Consider the following 21416-nt stretch of genomic DNA (forward strand, 5'->3'; position numbering starts at 1 on the left):
GGAGTGAATGCGAGGCAGACTTTAACACGGCTCTGGGAGTGTCTTTCGCCTTTTACTAAAGACTTCCGTGGAGAGCAGCACTAATGAGTTGTTTCTATTTTTGGATGGCTTTACCTTTGCGGGCTAAGTCTTTTCTGTTTGTGCAAAAGAAAATCATGTTGCTGTGCAGAGTGACTTCTCGGAGTAGAGTAGAGCCAAGTAGATTCTTATTTGTTGTTTCTCTATCTTTTGGTTAAGACTATGATTGCCTTCTCTGTGTCCTTGATTTTGTGCATGCTTTGGCATTAAGAACCTGTGCTTAAGAGGTATTTTTGTGCTTGATTAAAGTTTTCCAACTATATTGTAGTTAAAATTCTTTATCAAAATGTTGTTGGTTGTTTTTGCTTTCTTGCTCATTGCAGGTTGAAATACTGCAATGGCATTTGGAATTGCACCTGGAGGGTCCCCATCCAACAATGGCAAGACCCCCAGGGCTTCTAGGGCCTGAAACATCTCCCACCCATGATTGTCTTGCAGAAAAACAGAGGCTACATCCACTACCAGGGACAGCCGAAACTCTGCCGCGTGGGGAGCATGGGCATCTGTTGGACGCCTGCACAAAGGTATTTTGTCGCAAATGTAGAGAAATTGGTCACACCATCGAAGAGTGTACGAATGGCAGAAAGTGCAATCTCTGTGGAGAATAAAACCACCTCTTCAGAGATTGCCCAAAATCTTTTGCCAACAAGTTGAAATCCCTAAAAATACAGGAAAGAGATGGAAATGGAGGGCAGTCAGAGGCAGTTGATGAGCTATTTAAAACAGCTAGGCTGGGAAATTCAAATTTACCACCAAAACCCCTGAATGGTGGACAGCAGTCAGGTGAGGCAGAAGACGGGGAGGGGCCTGCAGAAGCCCCACAAATGGAAAGCTCCTTTTAGGTTGAGGAAAGGCAAGGCAAGTTTATTTGTAGAGCACAATTCGTAAACAAAATTGCTTTACAGCTACATAAAATCACAAGAAGGCCAATAAAATAATTCCATAAAAGATAGAAAATAACTAATTAATTAAATTAAAAGCGAAGAGTGCAAATAAAATACTTCCAGTTGTCATGTGCACAGCTAAATAGAACTGTTTTAAAGTCTATTCTCTGAGCGACAGAAAGCTAGTGCAGAGACCTGAGCACTGGACTAATATGGTGATATTTTCTGGTTCTAGTCAGGACTGAATGAACTGCTCTCCATCATTAGAGGCTTAAACTTTGATTAAAAGTAACCTATAAAAGCAATAGTTTGGCTTCTAATGACTGAAACAAAACCCAGAAGAGTGGTGCGACAGTGAAGCTCTGGAGCACCTTTGAAGAAGCACCTTTAGCAGCAGTAAGTTGGTTTCCTGTGTGACGTTAGCAGTGACTTTATCGGCTATCATATAGCAGCATTTGGCAGCATTTGGCATTTGGCATTTTAAAAATGGCAAGGTGTTATAAAACAGTGACACAAGGTCAAAAAAGGGTAAAGTAGAACTGTTTTAAAGTCTATTCTCTGAGCGACAGAAAGCTAGTGCAGAGACCTGAGCACTGGACTAATATGGTGATATTTTCTGGTTCTAGTCAGGACTGAATGAACTGCTCTCCATCATTAGAGGCTTAAACTTTGATTAAAAGTAACCTATAAAAGCAATAGTTTGGCTTCTAATGACTGAAACAAAACCCAGAAGAGTGGTGCGACAGTGAAGCTCTGGAGCACCTTTGAAGAAGCACCTTTAGCAGCAGTAAGTTGGTTTCCTGTGTGACGTTAGCAGTGACTTTATGGGCTATCATATAGCAGCATTTGGCAAACCTTCAGCGTACCTTATTAATCATCCATTTTAAAAATGGCAAGGTGTTATAAAACAGTGACACAAGGTCAAAAAAGGGTAAAGTAGATCAGAAATATTCATGTTAAACAGCCAAATCAGGGGAAAGCGCGAACGCAGTCCCCCACTACCAGAAATTATGCAGTCGAGATTCCCACATTTGGGGAATTCGCAAGGGTCAGTACAGTCGGTGTGCAATGACTGAGCCTCGCCTTGAGTGAACCACCTTCTTTATCATGGTGTCTCTCCTGCCAGGTAAGTATGAGTTGGAAATGTCAGAGGCTGATACCTCTTTCCCAGGTGCCTCACTCGGCCAGACGGTGCTGCAACTTCAACTGTCTGGTGTGCCATGCCAGCAGCAGCAGCTACCCCGGAACTAAAAAGTTTGCAGATTAAAAGAGTAAGGCTTTTCATTATCTTTCTGATCACTTCTTCTTTTAAACAACCAAGGAACTTGCAGCACAAATGTATTTCTTTCCCCTCCTCCCCATCTCTAAAGCCACACCCACACTGGGAAATTTCTGTTGAGGCAAACCCTCACGGCTGGGCAGCTGCATATCTCCAGTGCAGACATGCTGCAGCATTTGGCAAACCTTGCTAAACATCCACTTCAGTGGTCACATGTCCTCTTTTTTTAATTTTGTTCCTCCCCATCTCTAAGGCAATGCCCACCTGCCTGGGGTGACTGCACTGTATGACCTCACCTGACAACTGCGCAGCTGCATATCTGTTGTGTAGACATGCTGCAGCATTTGGCAAACCTTGCTAAACATCCATTTTAAAGACGGCAAGGTGTTATAAAACAGTGACACAAGGTCAGAAAAGGGTAATGCAGAGCAGAAATATTCATGTTAAACAGCCAAATCAGGGGAAAGCACGAACGCAGTCCCCCACTACCAGAAATTATGCAGTCGAGATTCCCACATTTGGGGAATTCGCAAGGGTCAGTACAGTCGGTGTGCAATGACTGAGCCTCGCCTTGAGTGAACCACCTTCTTGATCATGGTGTCTCTCTTGCCAGGTAAGTATGAATTGGAAATGTCAGAGGCAGATACCTCTTTTTCAGGTGCCTCACTCGGCCGGACGGTGCTGCAACTTCAACTGTCTGGTGTGCCATGCCAGCAGCAGCAGCTACCCCGAAACTAAAATGTTTGCAGATTAAACAGTAAGGCTTTTCATTATCTTTCTGATCACTTCTTCTTTTAAACAACCAAGGAACTTGCAGCACAAACGTATTTCTTTCCCCTCCTCCCCATCTCTAAAGCCACACCCACACTGGGAAATTTCTCAGTTTAGGCAAACCCTCACGGCTGAGCGAATGCATATTTCCAGTGCAGACATGCTGCAGCATTTGGCAAACCTTGCTAAACATCCACTTCAGTGGTCACATGTCCTCTTTTTTTCATTTTGTTCCTCCCCATCTCTAAGGCAATGCCCACCTGCCTGGGGTGACTGCACTGTATGACCTCACCTGACAACTGCGCAGCTGCATATCTGTTGTGCAGACATACTGCAGCATTCAGCATACCTTACTAAACATCCATTTTAAAGACGGCAAGGTGTTGCTAAAACAGTGACACAAGGTCAGAAAAGGGTAATGTAGACCAGAAATATTCATGTTAAACAGCCAAATCAGGGGAAAGCGCGAACGCAGTCCCCCACTACCAGAAATTATGCAGTCGAGATTCCCACATTTGGGGAATTCGCAAGGGTCAGTACAGTCGGTGTGCAATGACTGAACCTCGCCTTGAGTGAACCACCTTCTTGATCATGGTGTCTCTCCTGCCAGGTAAGTATGAATTGCAAATGTCAGAGGCTGATACCTCTTTCCCAGGTGCCTCACTCGGCCGGACGGTGCTGCAACTTCAACTGTCTTGTGTGCCATGCCAGCAGCAGCAGCTACCCCGAAACTAAAATGTTTGCAGATTAAAACAGTAAGGCTTTTCATTATCTTTCTGATCACTTCTTCTTTTAAACAACCAAGGAACTTGCAGCACAAACGTATCTCTTTCCCCTCCTCCCCATCTCTAAAGCCACACCCTCCCACACTGGGAAATTTCCCAGTTGAGGCAAACCCTCACGGCTGCATATCTCCAGTGCAGACATGCTGCAGCATTTGGCAAACCTTGCTAAACATCCACTTCAGTGGTCACATGTCCTCTTTTTTTCATTTTGTTCCTCCCCACCTCTAAGGCAATGCCCACCTGCCTGGGTTGACTGTATGACCTCACCTGACAACTGCGCAGCTGCATATCTGTTGTGTAGACATGCTACAGCATTCTACTTGTTGTGACTGTGCTGATGTTGCTTGAATGGTGCTCGCGGGAGTGCAAAGTTATACCATTTAAAAGGGCTGAAGAGGGCTCAGCTGAAGAGTGCTCAGTGCAGCGGGTGGGCGGAGGTGCAAAGTGACTCTCTGGCCACCTATGGCTATAAAAAGAACACCGCGACAAGTGCGCATTGTGCCAGGAAGGGCCCTCGGACGTGAACCAGTGGACAGTTATCGCTTCTCGGCCTTTTGGCTAAGATCAAGTGCAGTAAGTGGTTTAAGTTACCAGAGCCAAGCGATGTAAGGAGCCTGGATGATTTAGGTGTATCGTTTTTTTTTTTTTTTTGGAGGAAAAATGGTCATTAAACATCCATCCCAGACAGCATTTTATGCTGGTCTGCGAAATTCTTTGAGGTTTGTTTTAAAAGACAAGAAAAGTCATTTTGGAGATGGGGAGTGGTTCGTCAGAACTGTCATCGTCGCAGGTTTGAAAGTTGATCCGGCACAGATTTTCTGTTTGCAATGGAACGCAGCCGATGGGGGATATGATCTCACTTTGAACAGCCAGCAGCAGTACGATCAGATCCAAGCAACATTTCAGGAAAAGGCAGAGATGGAGCCCTTTTCCAGGTTCAGAGTGGTGCCTCTTTGCCAGAGGAATTTGAGGATTGTGACTATCCACGTTTACAACCCATACGTCGGGGACGAGGCAGTGGCTGGGTTCCTCAGGAGGTACGGGAAAGTGGACATGCAGCCGAAATATCTGCGGGACAGTTTTGGGATCTGGACAGGTCGGAGGCAGTTCAGGGTGCTGTTGGGGGAGGATCCAGACAGCATGGACGGATTAAAGCACCCCCCTGCATACTTTTCAATTGGGGCGGACAGGGGATTTCTTTTTTACTCCGGGCAGCCACTGTTTTGCAGACAATGTCGCAGGTTTGGACACCTGGCGACAGGCTGCGTCCAAGTTTGCTGCCGGAACTGTGGGGGAAGTGGGCACGGTGCTGCCACCTGTGATGCACCCCGGCACTGTCATGGGTGCGGGGATGCGGGGCACCTGCTTCGGGACTGCCCCAAACGTACCCGCACATACGCCACAGTGGCTGGAGGTTTGGAGATCCGGAAGCAGAGGCCGCAGGTGGAGTTGCGTCAGGAGGTCCACGAGGCAAAGATGGGCCTTGGGACGGGGGCTGCTGTCCGGATTGCGGAGGCGGCCGCAGCCTCGCCGGCTGGGGAAAGGCTCATGGCAGATGGAGATGTCCCAGGGAAGGGCAACGTAGAAGGAGCGGCAGACCCATCGGACTTGGGAGGTGATCGTGAAGGTGTGAGTGTTATGGTGAGCTTTGGAGACTGTCTGCCGCTGACAGGATCCTGGGCAGATTGTGCGGCGAGTTCGGAGGAGGAGACGGTGGAGATGGTGATGGCAGCGATTGGTGGAGTGAGGAGGCAGAGGGTCTCTTCAGGTGAGGACTACACAGAGTCCTCAGCTGAAGCGGTCCGTGCTGAAACACAGGTGAAGGGAAGAAGGAGGAGGAAGAAACAGCGAGAGGGTGCCGTTCAGTCGATGGACAGTGCGTGTGAAGGAGAGGTGCCTTCGACTTCACCAGGACATTCGGGGTCATTGGGTGTGGACTTGGGGCCGAAGGGTTCCTGCAGGGGGTCTGATGTAATGGAGGGGGTACCTGCGGCCTCCGAGAGGCATCAAGGAGTAAGCAGGGGTGCGGAAGGGGAGGGCGGGGCCTCCGGGGGCACCCAAGATGGTGCGAGGGCTGATAACATAGATGGGGGGACTGGGCCAGGGGAGGGGGGGGCTGTTTCACCCCTGAGCTCGTCACGCTCTGTTTTTGAGGCCAGGTCGCCCAGCAGTGTGGCCTACCTTGAGGAGTGCGAGGTCTACGGATCGGGGGGGTCTGTGGGGAGTGGTTCCGAGGGCCTACTGGGAGAGAAAGAGAAGGCCTGAAAGGGACCTTTACAGTTTTAACAGTCAATGTGAGGGGGATGAGAGATAAGGGGAAGAGGGGGGGGATTTTTCATTATTTGGCCCAGGTCCCTTTCCAGGTTTGTTTTTTACAGGAGGTTCATTTAAGGGATGGGGGAGATGTAAGGGTCTTCTCTGATGGATGGAAGAGGGGGATTTCAAGGTGGGGGGTGGGAGGGGTTCACTCTTGTGGGGTGGGTATTTTATTTGGGGATAGGGATTTTCATGTGTCGGGGAGTTTTTCTGTGGTACAGGGGAGGGTACTAGTGGTTGATGCGGACTGGAGGGGGGTCTATTTTCGGTTCATCACTGTTTATGCCCCAGCAGAACCACAGGGACGGAGGGATCTTTTTTTGGCGTTGCCTGATGTTTGTGTTACCAACAGGGTTTTGGTTGTGGGGGGGGATTTTAATGTCTCTTTTGAAGGCATTGGGGATTTTAGTTTGCCTTATTTGAGGGATGTAGTGATGGACTTTAATTTACAGGATAGTTTCAGGGTGGTGGATAGGTCAGGGGAAGGATTCACATGGTCAAATTCTAGGGGTTCACGCAGTAGGATAGATTTTGTTTTTTTGCCAAAGGTGGTGGAGGTGAAAGATGCTGCAGTGTCGCCCCTCTGGTTCACAGATCACGGCCAACTCCGGGTGACCTTTGAGGTGGAGGCACCCCTTTTTGGGAGGGGGTTTTGGAGGCTAAATTGTGAAATCTTGAAGGAAAAGGCTTTCCGGAAAAGTTTTTCTTTCCATTATGGGGTGTGGGAACAGCTTAAGCCTTGTTTCGGATCAGTGGTGGACTGGTGGGAGGGGGTAAAACACAATACTCGCCTATTGGCGATCTCATATAGCACAGTGAGAGCACGGGAGAGGAGAAGGGAGTTTGTGCACTTACAGAGGAGACTACAATTTTTGGTGACAGCAGGGAATAAGGGGGAGACGCTGGATAGGGAGGCAGTTGAAGCGGTAAAGGGTAAGTTAGGGATTTATTTTAGGGAGAGGGCTAGGGTGTTTTTATTTCGGTGTAGAAAGGAGAAGTTTGAGTTGGGGGAACGCTGCAGTGCTTACTTTTTCAAGCAGGTTAAGACAGCCCAGGCAAGGGCATGTATCCCGCAGCTGCGTGGGAAAGGTGGGGGTTCTGTGACAGACCCACTGGAGATGGTGGAGGTAGCTTCTCTGTTTTTTGGGGAAGTTTTTGGGGAGGGGGCTGTGGGTGAGGATGGCCTGGGAAGGTTTTTAGGGTCTCTGCAGAGAAGGGTTCCTGGAGATATAGTTGAGGGGATGGAGGGCCCGGTGACCATGGCAGAGGTGGAGGAGGCCATGAAGGGGCTGCCATCAGGCAAGGTGCCTGGGATTGATGGGCTGCCCAAGGAATTTTTTTTGGTTTTTTGGGGGATTTTGGGGAGGGATGTGTGGGAGGTGGTTAAATCTGTTTTGGAAGGGAGGGGCTTAGGGAAAACAATGAGGGAGGGGGTCATATCTCTCTTGTATAAGAAAGGGGACAGGGAGCGAATGGAAAGCTATAGGCCGATCACGTTGCTCTGTGTGGACTACAAAATTGTGGCTCGAGTCCTAGTTGGTCGTCTTCGGAAGGCTCTACCTCATGTAATCCATGAGGATCAGACGTGTGGGGTGGAGGGAAGGCTAATACAGTGGAATCTGGGATTGGTGAGGGACTGTATTCATTGGGTGGAGGAGCGGGGGATCAATATGAGTTTGGTGGGGTTAGATATGGAGAAAGCGTTTGACAGGGTGAACCACAGGTTTCTTTTTGCAGTTTTGGAGAGGATGGGATTTGGGCCCCGTTTCATAGAGTGGTTGGAGATCATGTACAAGGGGGTGGGGAGCAGAGTTATGGTGAACGGGCACTTGGGTACAGTGGTGGCACAGAGAACTGGGGTGAGGCAGGGATGCCCACTCTCCCCGCTGCTCTTTGTGGCTTACATGGAGCCGCTGGGTGCGGTGGTGCGGGGGGACCCGGGTGTGGTGGGTCTGCACCTTCCTGGAGCAGGTCCAGACAAGTTGACAGTGATGCAGTATGCGGATGACATGACCTTTTTTTTGACAACAGAGAGGTCGGTCACACGGCTGTTGGAAGTGGTGGAGAGTTTTTCGATAGTGTCGGGGGCCAAAGTGAACTTAGGGAAGTCCACCATTAAGTTTTTTGGACCATGGGCTGGTAGGGTGGGAGGCCTAGCTGGTCTGCCCCAGTGCCAGGGCCCAGTGAGAGTCCTGGGGGTAGAGTCTCAGGGAGAGGGGAGTGCAGAATTAAATTGGGGAAGGCGTCTGGCTGCAGCCCGTTCGCGGATGGGGCTGTGGAAATCCCGGCAACTTTCCTTAAGTGGTAGAGTGCTGGTTTTGAAGGCTGATATTTTGCCATTTTTGGTATACCTAGCGTATGTTTTTCCTTTACCTCCTCAATATAGGAGAAGTTTCATGAGAGATGTTTTTTCCTTTGTATGGGGGGGGTATGAATATGTGAGAAGGGAGTGGATGTACCAGGAAGTTCGGATGGGAGGGAGGGGTGTGCCGGACATCCCACTTAAGTTGGATGTGGTTTTCTTTTCCTTTTTGTGCAGGTCTGTGCAACAGACCAGTGGCCATCATTTTCAGGCACTTTTGCTGTTTTGGTTGTCATTCCCCTTCAGGAGATTGGTGTTATGGGACAATCGAAAGCCAAAGGGGGATGTCTTACCCCCGTATTATAGGCAGGTGGTATGCTGGGGGAAAAAGCACCCAGAGTGTCAGGAGGGGGACCTGTGCTTCAGTCACCGGCGCCTGTACAGGGCTCTGGTGGAAAAAAGGGGGCCGGTGGGGGTGTATGGGGTGGGGCAACAAGGGTGGGTTTTCACACAGCAGAAAGGTCTCACAAACAGGGCGAGGGATATAAATTGGCTCGCCTTACACAGGAGGTTGCCAGTCAGGGAAGTTTTAAATAGACACGGGTTGACACGGGGGAGTTTGTGCCCAAGGGAGGGGTGTGGGGCTGATGAGACAATTGAGCATGTGTTTTGGGAATGTGGGTTTGCAACAAAAGTGTGGGTTGAGTTGGTTCTTTTTTTTCCAAGATTGGGGTCTTTAAAGTATGACATGATAATGCTGGGCTTGGGTTTAAGGGGGAAAGGTAGGGAGGGTTTTCTGTTATGGTTGGTTCTGTCTATGGGAAAGGTGGCGCTGTGGGATGCAAGGACGGCGTTGATTAAAAACAATGTGGACTGGCAGGTGGGAAGGGTGGTGGCAAGGGTGAGGGCAGAGATTGGACGCATGAGAAGAATGGAGGAGGAAAAGTACGGGTATCACGCTGCAAGAGAGCGATGGAAGACTTTATTTTCATGAGCGGGTAGTGTTTCTTTGTGGTTGTTTCTTATGTTTGTATGGTTTTTGTGTCGGACATGTAAAGCATTGCTTTGATTGGTTTGTCATGTTGTTCTAAATGTTTCTTGGAAGTTTTGTAATAAAAAAAAAAAAAAAAAAAAAAAAAAAAAAAAATCTGTTCTTATCAGTTTAATGTCTGATATGTACTCTATACGAGGACTACATATTAAATGGATTTTTAGGAACAGGAGTTGAAAAAGGAGCTTGCTCCGTTCACTCCAAGCATCGACCCGGTACTGCAGTGCCGCTGGGAACGGTGCGCTCTTCTCTGCTCTTGTGAAAAAGCAAACAGTGGTGCAGGATGGAAGTTTCAAGGAGCCCAAGATGAAATTTTCTTTTAGTCTGCTGAGAAAAGGGAGTGAATGCGAGGCAGACTTTAACACGGCTCTGGGAGCGAGCCGAGTGCGGGCTAACCGGGAGAATTGCTTGAAAGAAACGCGACACCGAATGAGCGCTCAGAACAAAGCCTCAATACGGTGTTTCCCGTGCTGTTTGTGGCTGCCTTGTCTTTTGCACAGAGTAAAAGACAAGGCAGCCATCGAATAGGGCCCGATTGCTCCTACTTGGGCAGCCGAGGAGCAAGGGGGAGCAAGCGTCTCAACCAAGAAAAGCTCACAATGGGGAAGGTGGCTATGCCAACTGGCCTGGTGCCCTGCTCCCGCAGTGACGGATAATCGTACTCTGGTTTCTCTTCATAACGTACAAGTCTTTCGCCTTTTACTAAAGACTTCCGTGTAGAGCAGCACTAATGAGTTGATTCTATTTTTGGCAGGCTTTACCTTTGCGGGTGAAGCCATTTCTGTCTGTGCAAAAGAAATCTTGTTCCTGTGCAGAGTGACTTCCCTGAGTAGAGTCGCCTTACTTATTGTGACTGTGCCGATGTTGCTTGAATGATGCTCGCGGGAGTGCAAAGTTATACCATTTAAAAGGGTTGAAGAGTGCTCAGTGACTCTCTGGCCACCTATGGCCATAAAAAGAACACCGGGACAAGTGCGCATTGTGCCAGGAAGGGCCCTCGGACGTGAACCAGTGAACAGTTATCGCTTCTCGGCCTTTTGGCTAAGATCAAGTGCAGTAAGTGGTTTAAGTTACCAGAGCCAAGCGATGTAAGGAGCCTGGATGATTTAGGTGTATCGTTTTTTTTTTTTGGAGGAAAAAATGGTCATTAAACATCCATCCCAGACAGCATTTTATGCTGGTCTGCGAAATTCTTTGAGGTTTGTTTTAAAAGACAAGAAAAGTCATTTTGGAGATCGGGAGTGGTTCGTCAGAACTGTCATCGTCGCAGGTTTGAAAGTTGATCCAGCACAGATTTTCTGTTTGCAATGGAACGCAGCCGATGGGGGATATGATCTCACTTTGAACAGCCAGCAGCAGTACGATCAGATCCAAGCAACATTTCAGGAAAAGGCAGAGATGGAGCCCTTTTCCAGGTTCAGAGTGGTGCCTCTTTGCCAGAGGAATTTGAGGATTGTGACTATCCACGTTTACAACCCATACGTCGGGGACGAGGCAGTGGCTGGGTTCCTCAGGAGGTACGGGAAAGTGGACATGCAGCCGAAATATCTGCGGGACAGTTTTGGGATCTGGACAGGTCGGAGGCAGTTCAGGGTGCTGTTGGGGGAGGATCCAGACAGCATGGACGGATTAAAGCACCCCCCTGCATACTTTTCAATTGGGGCGGACAGGGGATTTCTTTTTTACTCCGGGCAGCCACTGTTTTGCAGACAATGTCGCAGGTTTGGACACCTGGCGACGGGCTGCGTCCAAGTTTGCTGCCGGAACTGTGGGGGAAGTGGGCACGGTGCTGCCACCTGTGATGCACCCCGGCACTGTCATGGGTGCGGGGATGCGGGGCACCTGCTTCGGGACTGCCCCAAACGTACCCGCACATACGCCACAGTGGCTGGAGGTTTGGAGATCCGGAGGCAGAGGCCGCAGGTGGAGTTGCGTCAGGAGGTCCACGAGGCAAAGATGGGCCTTGGGACGGGGGCTGCTGTCCGGATTGCGGAGGCGGCCGCAGCCTCGCCGGCTGGGGAAAGGCTCATGGCAGATGGAGATGTCCCAGGGAAGAGCAACGTAGAAGGAGCGGCAGACCCATCGGACTTGGGAGGTGATCGTGAAGGTGTGAGTGTTATGGTGAGCTTTGGAGACTGTCTGCCACTGATAGGATCCTGGGCAGATTGTGCGGCGAGTTCGGAGGAGGAGACGGTGGAGATGGTGATGGCAGCGATCGGTGGAGTGAGGAGGCAGAGGGTCTCTTCAGGTGAGGACTACACAGAGTCCTCAGCTGAAGCGGTCCGTGCTGAAACACAGGTGAAGGGAAGAAGGAGGAGGAAGAAACAGCGAGAGGGTGCCGTTCAGTCGATGGACAGTGCGTGTGAAGGAGAGGTGCCTTCGACTTCACCGGGACATTCGGGGTCATTGGGTGTGGACTTGGGGCCGAAGGGTTCCTGCAGGGGGTCTGATGTAATGGAGGGGGTACCTGCGGCCTCCGAGAGGCATCAAGGAGTAAGCAGGGGTGCGGAAGGGGAGGGCGGAGCCTCCGTGGGCACCCAAGATGGTGCAAGGGCTGATAACATAGATGGGGGGACTGGGCCAGGGGAGGGGGGGGCTGTTTCACCCCTGAGCTCGTCACGCTCTGTTTTTGAGGCCAGGTCGCCCAGCAGTGTGGCCTACCTTGAGGAGTGCGAGGTCTACGGATCGGGGGGGTCTGTGGGGAGTGGTTCCGAGGGCCTACTGGGAGAGAAAGAGAAGGCCTGAAAGGGACCTTTACAGTTTTAACAGTCAATGTGAGGGGGATGAGAGATAAGGGGAAGAGGGGGGGGATTTTTCATTATTTGGCCCAGGTCCCTTTCCAGGTTTGTTTTTTACAGGAGGTTCATTTAAGGGATGGGGGAGATGTAAGGGTCTTCTCTGATGGATGGAAGAGGGGGATTTCAAGGTGGGGGGTGGGAGGGGTTCACTCTTGTGGGGTGGGTATTTTATTTGGGGATAGGGATTTTCATGTGTCGGGGAGTTTTTCTGTGGTACAGGGGAGGGTACTAGTGGTTGATGCGGACTGGAGGGGGGTCTATTTTCGGTTTATCACTGTTTATGCCCCAGCAGAACCACAGGGACGGAGGGATCTTTTTTTGGCGTTGCCTGATGTTTGTGTTACCAACAGGGTTTTGGTTGTGGGGGGGGATTTTAATGTCTCTTTTGAAGGCATTGGGGATTTTAGTTTGCCTTATTTGAGGGATGTAGTGATGGACTTTAATTTACAGGATAGTTTCAGGGTGGTGGATAAGTCAGGGGAAGGATTCACATGGTCAAATTCTAGGGGTTCACGCAGTAGGATAGATTTTGTTTTTTTGCCAAATGTGGTGGAGGTGAAAGATGCTGCAGTGTCGCCCCTCTGGTTCACAGATCACGGCCAACTCCGGGTGACCTTTGAGGTGGAGGCACCCCTTTTTGGGAGGGGGTTTTGGAGGCTAAATTGTGAAATCTTGAAGGAAAAGGCTTTCCGGAAAACTTTTTCTTTCCATTATGGGGTGTGGGAACAACTTAAGCCTTGTTTCGGATCAGTGGTGGACTGGTGGGAGGGGGTAAAACACAATACTCGCCTATTGGCGATCTCATATAGCACAGTGAGAGCACGGGAGAGGAGAAGGGAGTTTGTGCACTTACAGAGGAGACTACAATTTTTGGTGACAGCAGGGAATAAGGGGGAGACGCTGGATAGGGAGGCAGTTGAAGCGGTAAAGGGTAAGTTAGGGATTTATTTTAGGGAGAGGGCTAGGGTGTTTTTATTTCGGTGTAGAAAGGAGAAGTTTGAGTTGGGGGAACGCTGCAGTGCTTACTTTTTCAAGCAGGTTAAGACAGCCCAGGCAAGGGCATGTATCCCGCAGCTGCGTGGGAAAGGTGGGGGTTCTGTGACAGACCCACTGGAGATGGTGGAGGTAGCTTCTCTGTTTTTTGGGGAAGTTTTTGGGGAGGGGGCTGTGGGTGAGGATGGCCTGGGAAGGTTTTTAGGGTCTCTGCAGAGAAGGGTTCCTGGAGATATAGTTGAGGGGATGGAGGGCCCGGTGACCATGGCAGAGGTGGAGGAGGCCATGAAGGGGCTGCCATCAGGCAAGGTGCCTGGGATTGATGGGCTGCCCAAGGAATTTTTTTTGGTTTTTTGGGGGATTTTGGGGAGGGATGTGTGGGAGGTGGTTAAATCTGTTTTGGAAGGGAGGGGCTTAGGGAAAACAATGAGGGAGGGGGTCATATCTCTCTTGTATAAGAAAGGGGACAGGGAGCGAATGGAAAGCTATAGGCCGATCACGTTGCTCTGTGTGGACTACAAAATTGTGGCTCGAGTCCTAGTTGGTCGTCTTCGGAAGGCTCTACCTCATGTAATCCATGAGGATCAGACGTGTGGGGTGGAGGGAAGGCTAATACAGTGGAATCTGGGATTGGTGAGGGACTGTATTCATTGGGTGGAGGAGCGGGGGATCAATATGAGTTTGGTGGGGTTAGATATGGAGAAAGCGTTTGACAGGGTGAACCACAGGTTTCTTTTTGCAGTTTTGGAGAGGATGGGATTTGGGCCCCGTTTCATAGAGTGGTTGGAGATCATGTACAAGGGGGTGGGGAGCAGAGTTATGGTGAACGGGCACTTGGGTACAGTGGTGGCACAGAGAACTGGGGTGAGGCAGGGATGCCCACTCTCCCCGCTGCTCTTTGTGGCTTACATGGAGCCGCTGGGTGCGGTGGTGCGGGGGGACCCGGGTGTGGTGGGTCTGCACCTTCCTGGAGCAGGTCCAGACAAGTTGACAGTGATGCAGTATGCGGATGACATGACCTTTTTTTTGACAACAGAGAGGTCGGTCACACGGCTGTTGGAAGTGGTGGAGAGTTTTTCGATAGTGTCGGGGGCCAAAGTGAACTTAGGGAAGTCCACCATTAAGTTTTTTGGACCATGGGCTGGTAGGGTGGGAGGCCTAGCTGGTCTGCCCCAGTGCCAGGGCCCAGTGAGAGTCCTGGGGGTAGAGTTTCAGGGAGAGGGGAGTGCAGAATTAAATTGGGGAAGGCGTCTGGCTGCAGCCCGTTCGCGGATGGGGCTGTGGAAATCCCGGCAACTTTCCTTAAGTGGTAGAGTGCTGGTTTTGAAGGCTGATATTTTGCCATTTTTGGTATACCTAGCGTATGTTTTTCCTTTACCTCCTCAATATAGGAGAAGTTTCATGAGAGATGTTTTTTCCTTTGTATGGGGGGGGTATGAATATGTGAGAAGGGAGTGGATGTACCAGGAAGTTCGGATGGGAGGGAGGGGTGTGCCGGACATCCCACTTAAGTTGGATGTGGTTTTCTTTTCCTTTTTGTGCAGGTCTGTGCAACAGACCAGTGGCCATCATTTTCAGGCACTTTTGCTGTTTTGGTTGTCATTCCCCTTCAGGAGATTGGTGTTATGGGACAATCGAAAGCCAAAGGGGGATGTCTTACCCCCGTATTATAGGCAGGTGGTATGCTGGGGGAAAAAGCACCCAGAGTGTCAGGAGGGGGACCTGTGCTTCAGTCACCGGCGCCTGTACAGGGCTCTGGTGGAAAAAAGGGGGCCGGTGGGGGTGTATGGGGTGGGGCAACAAGGGTGGGTTTTCACACAGCAGAAAGGTCTCACAAACAGGGCGAGGGATATAAATTGGCTCGCCTTACACAGGAGGTTGCCAGTCAGGGAAGTTTTAAATAGACACGGGTTGACACGGGGGAGTTTGTGCCCAAGGGAGGGGTGTGGGGCTGATGAGACAATTGAGCATGTGTTTTGGGAATGTGGGTTTGCAACAAAAGTGTGGGTTGAGTTGGTTCTTTTTTTTCCAAGATTGGGGTCTTTAAAGTATGACATGATAATGCTGGGCTTGGGTTTAAGGGGGAAAGGTAGGGAGGGTTTTCTGTTATGGTTGGTTCTGTCTATGGGAAAGGTGGCGCTGTGGGATGCAAGGACGGCGTTGATTAAAAACAATGTGGACTGGCAGGTGGGAAGGGTGGTGGCAAGGGTGAGGGCAGAGATTGGACGCATGAGAAGAATGGAGGAGGAAAAGTACGGGTATCACGCTGCAAGAGAGCGATGGAAGACTTTATTTTCATGAGCGGGTAGTGTTTCTTTGTGGTTGTTTCTTATGTTTGTATGGTTTTTGTGTCGGACATGTAAAGCATTGCTTTGATTGGTTTGTCATGTTGTTCTAAATGTTTCTTGGAAGTTTTGTAATAAAAAAAAAAAAAAAAAATCTGTTCTTATCAGTTTAATATCTGATATGTCCTCTATACGAGGACTACATATTAAATGGATTTTTAGGAACAGGAGTTGAAAAAGGAGCTTGCTCCGTTCACTCCAAGCATCGACCCGGTACTGCAGTGCTGCTGGGAACGGTGCGCTCTTCTCTGCTCTTGTGAAAAAGCAAAAAGTGGTGCAGGATGGAAGTTTCTTTTAGTCTGCTGAGAAAAGGGAGTGAATGCGAGGCAGACTTTAACACGGCTCTGGGAGCGAGCCGAGTGTGGGCAAACCGGGAATTGCTTGAAAGAAACGCGACACCGAATGAGCGCTCAGAACAAAGCCTCAATACGGTGTTTCCCGTGGTGTTTGTGGCTGCCTTGTCTTTTGCACAGAGTAAAAAAATAGGCAGCCATCGAATAGGGCCCGATTGTTCCTACTTGGTTAGCCGAGGAGCAAGGGGGAGCAAGCGTCTCAACCAAGCAAAGCTCACCACGGGGAAGGTGGCTATGCCAACTGGCCTGGTGCCCTGCTCCCGCAGTGACGGATAATCGTACTCTGGTTTCTCTTCATAACGTACAAGTCTTTCGCCTTTTACTAAAGACTTCCGTGGAGAGCAGCACTAATGAGTTGTTTCTATTTTTGGCAGGCTTTACCTTTGCGGGTGAAGCCCTTTCTGTCTGTGCAAAAGAAATCTTGTTCCTGTGCAGAGTGACTTCCCTGAGTAGAGTCGCCTTACTTGTTGTGACTGTGCCGATGTTGCTTGAATGGTGCTCGCGGGAGTGCAAAGTTATACCATTTAAAAGGGTGCTCAGTGCAGCGGGTGGGCGGAGGTGCAAAGTGACTCTCTGGCCACCTATGGCCATAAAAAGAACACCGCGACAAGTGCGCATTGTGCCAGGAAGGGCCCTCGGACGTGAACCAGTGGACAGCTATCGCTTCTCGGCCTTTTGGCTAAGATCAAGTGTAGTATCTGTTCTTATCAGTTTAATATCTGATATGTCCTCTATACGAGGACTACATATTAAATGGATTTTTAGGAACAGGAGTTGAAAAAGGAGCTTGCTCCGTTCACTCCAAGCATCGACCCGGTACTGCAGTGCTGCTGGGAACGGTGTGCTCTTCTCTGCTCTTGTGAAAAAGCACACCGTGGTGCAGGATGGAAGTTTCAGGGAGCCCAAGATGAAATTTTCTTTTAGTCTGCTGAGAAAAGGGAGTGAATGCGAGGCACACTTTAACACGGCTCTGGGAGCGAGCCGAGTGCGGGCTAACCAGGAGAATTGCTTGAAAGAAACGCGACACTGAATGAGTGCTCAGAACAAAGCCTCAATACAGTGTTTCCCGTGGTGTTTGTGGCTGCCTTGTCTTTTGCACAGAGTAAAAGACAAGGCAGCCATCGAATAGGGCCCGATTGTTCCTACTTGGTCAGCCGAGGAGCAAGGGGGAGCAAGCGTCTCAACCAAGCAAAGCTCACCATGGGGAAGGTGGCTATGCCAACTGGCCTGGTGCCCTGCTCCCGCAGTGACGGATAATCGTACTCTGGTCTCTCTTCATAGCGTACAAGTCTTTCGCCTTTTACTAAAGACTTCCGTGGAGAGAAGCACTAATGAGTTGTTTCTATTTTTGGCAGGCTTTACCTTTGCGGGTGAAGCCCTTTCTGTCTGTGCAAAAGAAATCTTGTTCCTGTGCAGAGTGACTTCCCTGAGTAGAGTCGCCTTACTTGTTGTGACTGTGCCGATGTTGCTTGAATGGTGCTCGCGGGAGTGCAAAGTTATACCATTTGAAAGTGCTGAAGAGTGCTCAGTGCAGCGGGTGGGCGGAGGTGCAAAGTGACTCTCTGGCCACCTATGGCCATAAAAAGAACACCGCGACAAGTGCGCATTGTGCCAGGAAGGGCCCTCGGACGTGAACCAGTGGACAGTTATCGCTTCTCGGCCATTTGGCTAAGATCAAGTGTAGTATCTGTTCTTATCAGTTTAATATCTGATATGTCCTCTATACGAGGACTACATATTAAATGGATTTTTAGGAACAGGAGTTGAAAAAGGAGCTTGCTCCGTTCACTCCAAGCATCGACCCGGTACTGCAGTGCCGCTGGGAACGGTGCGCTCTTCTCTGCTCTTGTGGAAAAGCAAACAGTGGTGCAGGATGGAAGTTTCAGGGAGCCCAAGATGAAATTTTCTTTTAGTCTGCTGAGAAGAGGGAGTGAATGCGAGGCAGACTTTAACACGGCTCTGGGAGCGAGCCGAGTGCGGGCTAACCGGGAGAATTGCTTGAAAGAAACGCGACACCGAATGAGCGCTCAGAACAAAGCCTCAATACGGTGTTTCCCGTGGTGTTTGTGGCTGCCTTGTCTTTTGCAGAGAGTAAAAGACAAGGCAGCCATCGAATAGGGCCCGATTGTTCCTACTTGGTCAGCCGAGGAGCAAGGGGGAGCAAGTGTCTCAACCAAGCAAAGCTCACCATGGGGAAGGTGGCTATGCCAACTGGCCTGGTGCCCTGCTCCCGCAGTGACGGATAATCGTACTCTGGTTTCTCTTCATAACGTACAAGTCATTCGCCTTTTGCTAAAGACTTCCGTGGAGAGCAGCGCTAATGAGTTGTTTCTATTTTTGGCAGGCTTTACCTTTGCGGGTGAAGCCCTTTCTGTCTGTGCAAAAGAAATCTTGTTCCTGTGCAGAGTGACTTCCCTGAGTAGAGTCGCCTTACTTGTTGTGACTGTGCCGATGTTGCTTGAATGGTGCTCGCGGGAGTGCAAAGTTATACCATTTAAAAGGGTGCTCAGTGTAGCGGGTGGGCGGAGGTGCAAAGTGACTCTCTGGCCACCTATGGCCATAAAAAGAACACCGCGACAAGTGCGCATTGTGCCAGGAAGGGCCCTCGGACGTGAACCAGTGGATAGTTATCGCTTCTCGGCCTTTTGGCTAAGATCAAGTGTAGTATCTGTTCTTATCAGTTTAATATCTGATATGTCCTCTATACGAGGACTACATATTAAATGGATTTTTAGGAACAGGAGTTGAAAAAGGAGCTTGCTCCGTTCACTCCAAGCATCGACCTGGTACTGCAGTGCTGCTGGGAATGGTGCGCTCTTCTCTGCTCTTGTGAAAAAGCAAACCGTGGTGCAGGATGGAAGTTTCAGGGAGCCCAAGATGAAATTTTCTTTTAGTCTGCTGAGAAAAGGGAGTGAATGCGAGAAAGACTTTAACACGGCTCTGGGAAAGAGCCGATTGCGGGCTAACCGGGAGAATTGCTTGAAAGAAACGCGACACCGAATGAGCGCTCAGAACAAAGCCTCAATACTGTGTTTCCCGTGGTGTTTGTGGCTGCCTTGTCTTTTGCAGAGAGTAAAAGACAAGGCAGCCATCGAATAGGGCCCGATTGTTCCTACTTGGTCAGCCGAGGATCAAGGGGGAGCAAGCGTCTCAACCAAGCAAAGCTCACCATGGGGAAGGTGGCTATGCCAACTGGCCTGGTGCCCTGCTCCCGCAGTGACGGATAATCGTACTCTGGTTTCTCTTCATAAAGTACAAGTCTTTCGCCTTTTACTAAAGACTTCCGTGGAGAGCAGCACTAATGAGTTGTTTCTATTTTTGGCAGGCTTTACCTTTGCGGGTGAAGCCCTTTCTGTCTGTGCAAAAGAAATCTTGTTCCTGTGCAGAGTGACTTCCCTGAGTAGAGTCGCCTTACTTGTTGTGACTGTGCCGATGTTGCTTGAATGGTGCTCGCGGGAGTGCAAAGTTATACCATTTAAAAGGGCTGAAGAGTGCTCAGCTGAAGAGTGCTCAGTGCAGCGGGTGGGCGGAGGTGCAAAGTGACTCTCTGGCCACCTATGGCCATAAAAAGAACACCGCGACAAGTGCGCATTGTGCCAGGAAGGGCCCTCGGACGTGAACCAGTGTACAGTTATCGCTTCTCGGCCTTTTGGCTAAGATCAAGTGTAGTATCTGTTCTTATCAGTTTAATATCTGATATGTCCTCTATACGAGGACTACATATTAAATGGATTTTTAGGAACAGGAGTTGAAAAAGGAGCTTGCTCCGTTCATTCCAAGCATCGACCCGGTACTGCAGTGCCGCTGGGAACGGTGCGCTCTTCTCTGCTCTTGTGAAAAAGCAAACAGTGGTGCAGGATGGAAGTTTCAGGGAGCCCAAGATGAAATTTTCTTTTAGTCTGCTGAGAAAAGGGAGTGAATGCGAGGCAGACTTTAACACGGCTCTGGGAGCGAGCCGAGTGCGGGCTAACCGGGAGAATTGCTTGAAAGAAACGCGACACAGAATGAGCGCTCAGAACAAAGCCTCAATACGGTGTTTCCCGTGGTGTTTGTGGCTGCCTTGTCTTTTGCACAGAGTAAAAGACAAGGCAGCCATCGAATAGGGCCCGATTGTTCCTACTTGGTCAGCCGAGTAGCAAGGGGGAGCAAGCGTCTCAACCAAGCAAAGCTCACCATGGGGAAGGTGGCTATGCCAACTGGCCTGGTGCCCTGCTCCCGCAGTGACGGTTAATCGTACTCTGGTTTCTCTTCATAGCGTACAAGTCTTTCGCCTTTTACTAAAGACTTCCGTGGAGAGCAGCACTAATGAGTTGTTTCTATTTTTGGCAGGCTTTACCTTTGCGGGTGAAGCCCTTTCTGTCTGTGCAAAAGAAATCTTTTTCCTGTGCACAGTGACTTCCCTGAGTAGAGTCGCCTTACTTGTTGTGACTGTGCCGATGTTGCTTGAATGGTGCTCGCGGGAGTGCAAAGTTATACCATTTAAAAGGGCTGAAGAGTGCTCAGTGCAGCGGGTGGGCTGAGGTGCAAAGTGACTCTCTGGCCACCTTTGGCCATAAAAAGAACACCGCGACAAGTGCTCATTGTGCAAGGAAAGGGCCCTCGGACGTTAACCAGTGGACAGTTATCGCTTCTCGGCCTTTTGGCTAAGATCAAGTGTAGTATCTGTTCTTATCAGTTTAATATCTGATATAGCCTCTATACGAGGACTACATATTAAATGCATTTTTAGGAACAGGAGTTGAAAAAGGAGCTTGCTCCGTTCACTCCAAGCATCGACCCGGTACTACAGTGCCGCTGGGAACGGTGCGCTCTTCTCTGCTCTTGTGAAAAAGCAAACAGTGGTGCAGGATGGAAGTTTCAGGGAGCCCAAGATGAAATTTTCTTTAAGTCTGCTGAGAAAAGGGAGTGAATGCGAGGCAGACTTTAACACGGCTCTGGGAGCGAGCCGAGTGCGGGCTAACCGGGAGAATTGCTTGAAAGAAACGCGACACCGAATGAGCGCTCAGAACAATGCCTCAATACGGTGTTTCCCGTGGTGTTTGTGGCTGCCTTGTCTTTTGCACAGAGTAAAAGACAAGGCAGCCATCGAATAGGGCCGGATTGTTCCTACTTGGTCAGCCGAGGAGCAAGGGGGAGCAAGCGTCTCAACCAAGCAAAGCTCACCATGGGGAAGGTGGCTATGCCAACTGGCCTGGTGCCCTGCTCCCGCAGTGACGGATAATCGTACTCTGGTTTCTCTTCATAACGTACAAGTCTTTCGCCTTTTACTAAAGACTTCCGTGGGGAGCAGCACTAATGAGTTGTTTCTATTTTTGGCAGGCTTTACCTTTGCGGGTGAAGCCCTTTCTGTCTGTGCAAAAGAAATCTTGTTCCTGTGCAGAGTGACTTCCCTGAGTAGAGTCGCCTTACTTGTTGTGACTGTGCCAATGTTGCTTGAATGGTGCTCGCGGGAGTGCAAAGT

General features: G+C 49.8%; 16 non-coding genes and 3 pseudogenes across 16 annotated transcripts; 16 read left to right on the forward strand and 3 right to left on the reverse strand.

Moving 5' to 3' along the window:
* Positions 1 to 1932: 1932 nt before the first annotated feature.
* LOC140267922 (U1 spliceosomal RNA) lies at positions 1933 to 2096 on the reverse strand. The gene has a single exon (XR_011907452.1). It is a non-coding gene; the product is annotated as a U1 spliceosomal RNA (small nuclear RNA).
* Positions 2097 to 2698: 602 nt separating this feature from the next.
* LOC140267992 (U1 spliceosomal RNA) lies at positions 2699 to 2862 on the reverse strand. Its single transcript, XR_011907515.1, has one exon. It is a non-coding gene; the product is annotated as a U1 spliceosomal RNA (small nuclear RNA).
* A 604-nt stretch (positions 2863 to 3466) lies between these two features.
* Positions 3467 to 3630, reverse strand: LOC140267990 (U1 spliceosomal RNA). Its single transcript, XR_011907513.1, has one exon. It is a non-coding gene; the product is annotated as a U1 spliceosomal RNA (small nuclear RNA).
* Positions 3631 to 4335: 705 nt separating this feature from the next.
* LOC140267790 (U2 spliceosomal RNA) lies at positions 4336 to 4512 on the forward strand (annotated as a pseudogene).
* Positions 4513 to 9502: 4990 nt separating this feature from the next.
* On the forward strand, positions 9503 to 9715 carry LOC140267775 (U2 spliceosomal RNA; annotated as a pseudogene).
* A 409-nt stretch (positions 9716 to 10124) lies between these two features.
* LOC140267918 (U5 spliceosomal RNA) lies at positions 10125 to 10238 on the forward strand. The gene has a single exon (XR_011907448.1). It is a non-coding gene; the product is annotated as a U5 spliceosomal RNA (small nuclear RNA).
* A 249-nt stretch (positions 10239 to 10487) lies between these two features.
* Positions 10488 to 10661, forward strand: LOC140267797 (U2 spliceosomal RNA; annotated as a pseudogene).
* A 4990-nt stretch (positions 10662 to 15651) lies between these two features.
* On the forward strand, positions 15652 to 15849 carry LOC140267758 (U2 spliceosomal RNA). The gene has a single exon (XR_011907337.1). It is a non-coding gene; the product is annotated as a U2 spliceosomal RNA (small nuclear RNA).
* Positions 15850 to 16233: 384 nt separating this feature from the next.
* LOC140267866 (U5 spliceosomal RNA) lies at positions 16234 to 16347 on the forward strand. Its single transcript, XR_011907401.1, has one exon. It is a non-coding gene; the product is annotated as a U5 spliceosomal RNA (small nuclear RNA).
* Positions 16348 to 16614: 267 nt separating this feature from the next.
* Positions 16615 to 16805, forward strand: LOC140267691 (U2 spliceosomal RNA). Its single transcript, XR_011907282.1, has one exon. It is a non-coding gene; the product is annotated as a U2 spliceosomal RNA (small nuclear RNA).
* A 409-nt stretch (positions 16806 to 17214) lies between these two features.
* Positions 17215 to 17328, forward strand: LOC140267901 (U5 spliceosomal RNA). Its single transcript, XR_011907433.1, has one exon. It is a non-coding gene; the product is annotated as a U5 spliceosomal RNA (small nuclear RNA).
* A 275-nt stretch (positions 17329 to 17603) lies between these two features.
* On the forward strand, positions 17604 to 17794 carry LOC140267684 (U2 spliceosomal RNA). The gene has a single exon (XR_011907276.1). It is a non-coding gene; the product is annotated as a U2 spliceosomal RNA (small nuclear RNA).
* A 409-nt stretch (positions 17795 to 18203) lies between these two features.
* On the forward strand, positions 18204 to 18317 carry LOC140267960 (U5 spliceosomal RNA). Its single transcript, XR_011907487.1, has one exon. It is a non-coding gene; the product is annotated as a U5 spliceosomal RNA (small nuclear RNA).
* Positions 18318 to 18584: 267 nt separating this feature from the next.
* Positions 18585 to 18775, forward strand: LOC140267698 (U2 spliceosomal RNA). The gene has a single exon (XR_011907288.1). It is a non-coding gene; the product is annotated as a U2 spliceosomal RNA (small nuclear RNA).
* Positions 18776 to 19184: 409 nt separating this feature from the next.
* On the forward strand, positions 19185 to 19298 carry LOC140267923 (U5 spliceosomal RNA). The gene has a single exon (XR_011907453.1). It is a non-coding gene; the product is annotated as a U5 spliceosomal RNA (small nuclear RNA).
* Positions 19299 to 19588: 290 nt separating this feature from the next.
* LOC140267689 (U2 spliceosomal RNA) lies at positions 19589 to 19779 on the forward strand. The gene has a single exon (XR_011907280.1). It is a non-coding gene; the product is annotated as a U2 spliceosomal RNA (small nuclear RNA).
* Positions 19780 to 20188: 409 nt separating this feature from the next.
* On the forward strand, positions 20189 to 20302 carry LOC140267899 (U5 spliceosomal RNA). Its single transcript, XR_011907431.1, has one exon. It is a non-coding gene; the product is annotated as a U5 spliceosomal RNA (small nuclear RNA).
* A 276-nt stretch (positions 20303 to 20578) lies between these two features.
* On the forward strand, positions 20579 to 20769 carry LOC140267728 (U2 spliceosomal RNA). The gene has a single exon (XR_011907317.1). It is a non-coding gene; the product is annotated as a U2 spliceosomal RNA (small nuclear RNA).
* Positions 20770 to 21178: 409 nt separating this feature from the next.
* On the forward strand, positions 21179 to 21292 carry LOC140267915 (U5 spliceosomal RNA). The gene has a single exon (XR_011907446.1). It is a non-coding gene; the product is annotated as a U5 spliceosomal RNA (small nuclear RNA).
* The last annotated feature ends 124 nt before the right edge of the window (positions 21293 to 21416 follow it).

Source organism: Leuresthes tenuis, unplaced genomic scaffold (assembly GCF_036924035.1).
Source record: "Leuresthes tenuis unplaced genomic scaffold, fLeuTen1.0.hap1 SCAF_13, whole genome shotgun sequence".
Classification (NCBI taxonomy): Eukaryota; Metazoa; Chordata; class Actinopteri; order Atheriniformes; family Atherinopsidae; genus Leuresthes; species Leuresthes tenuis.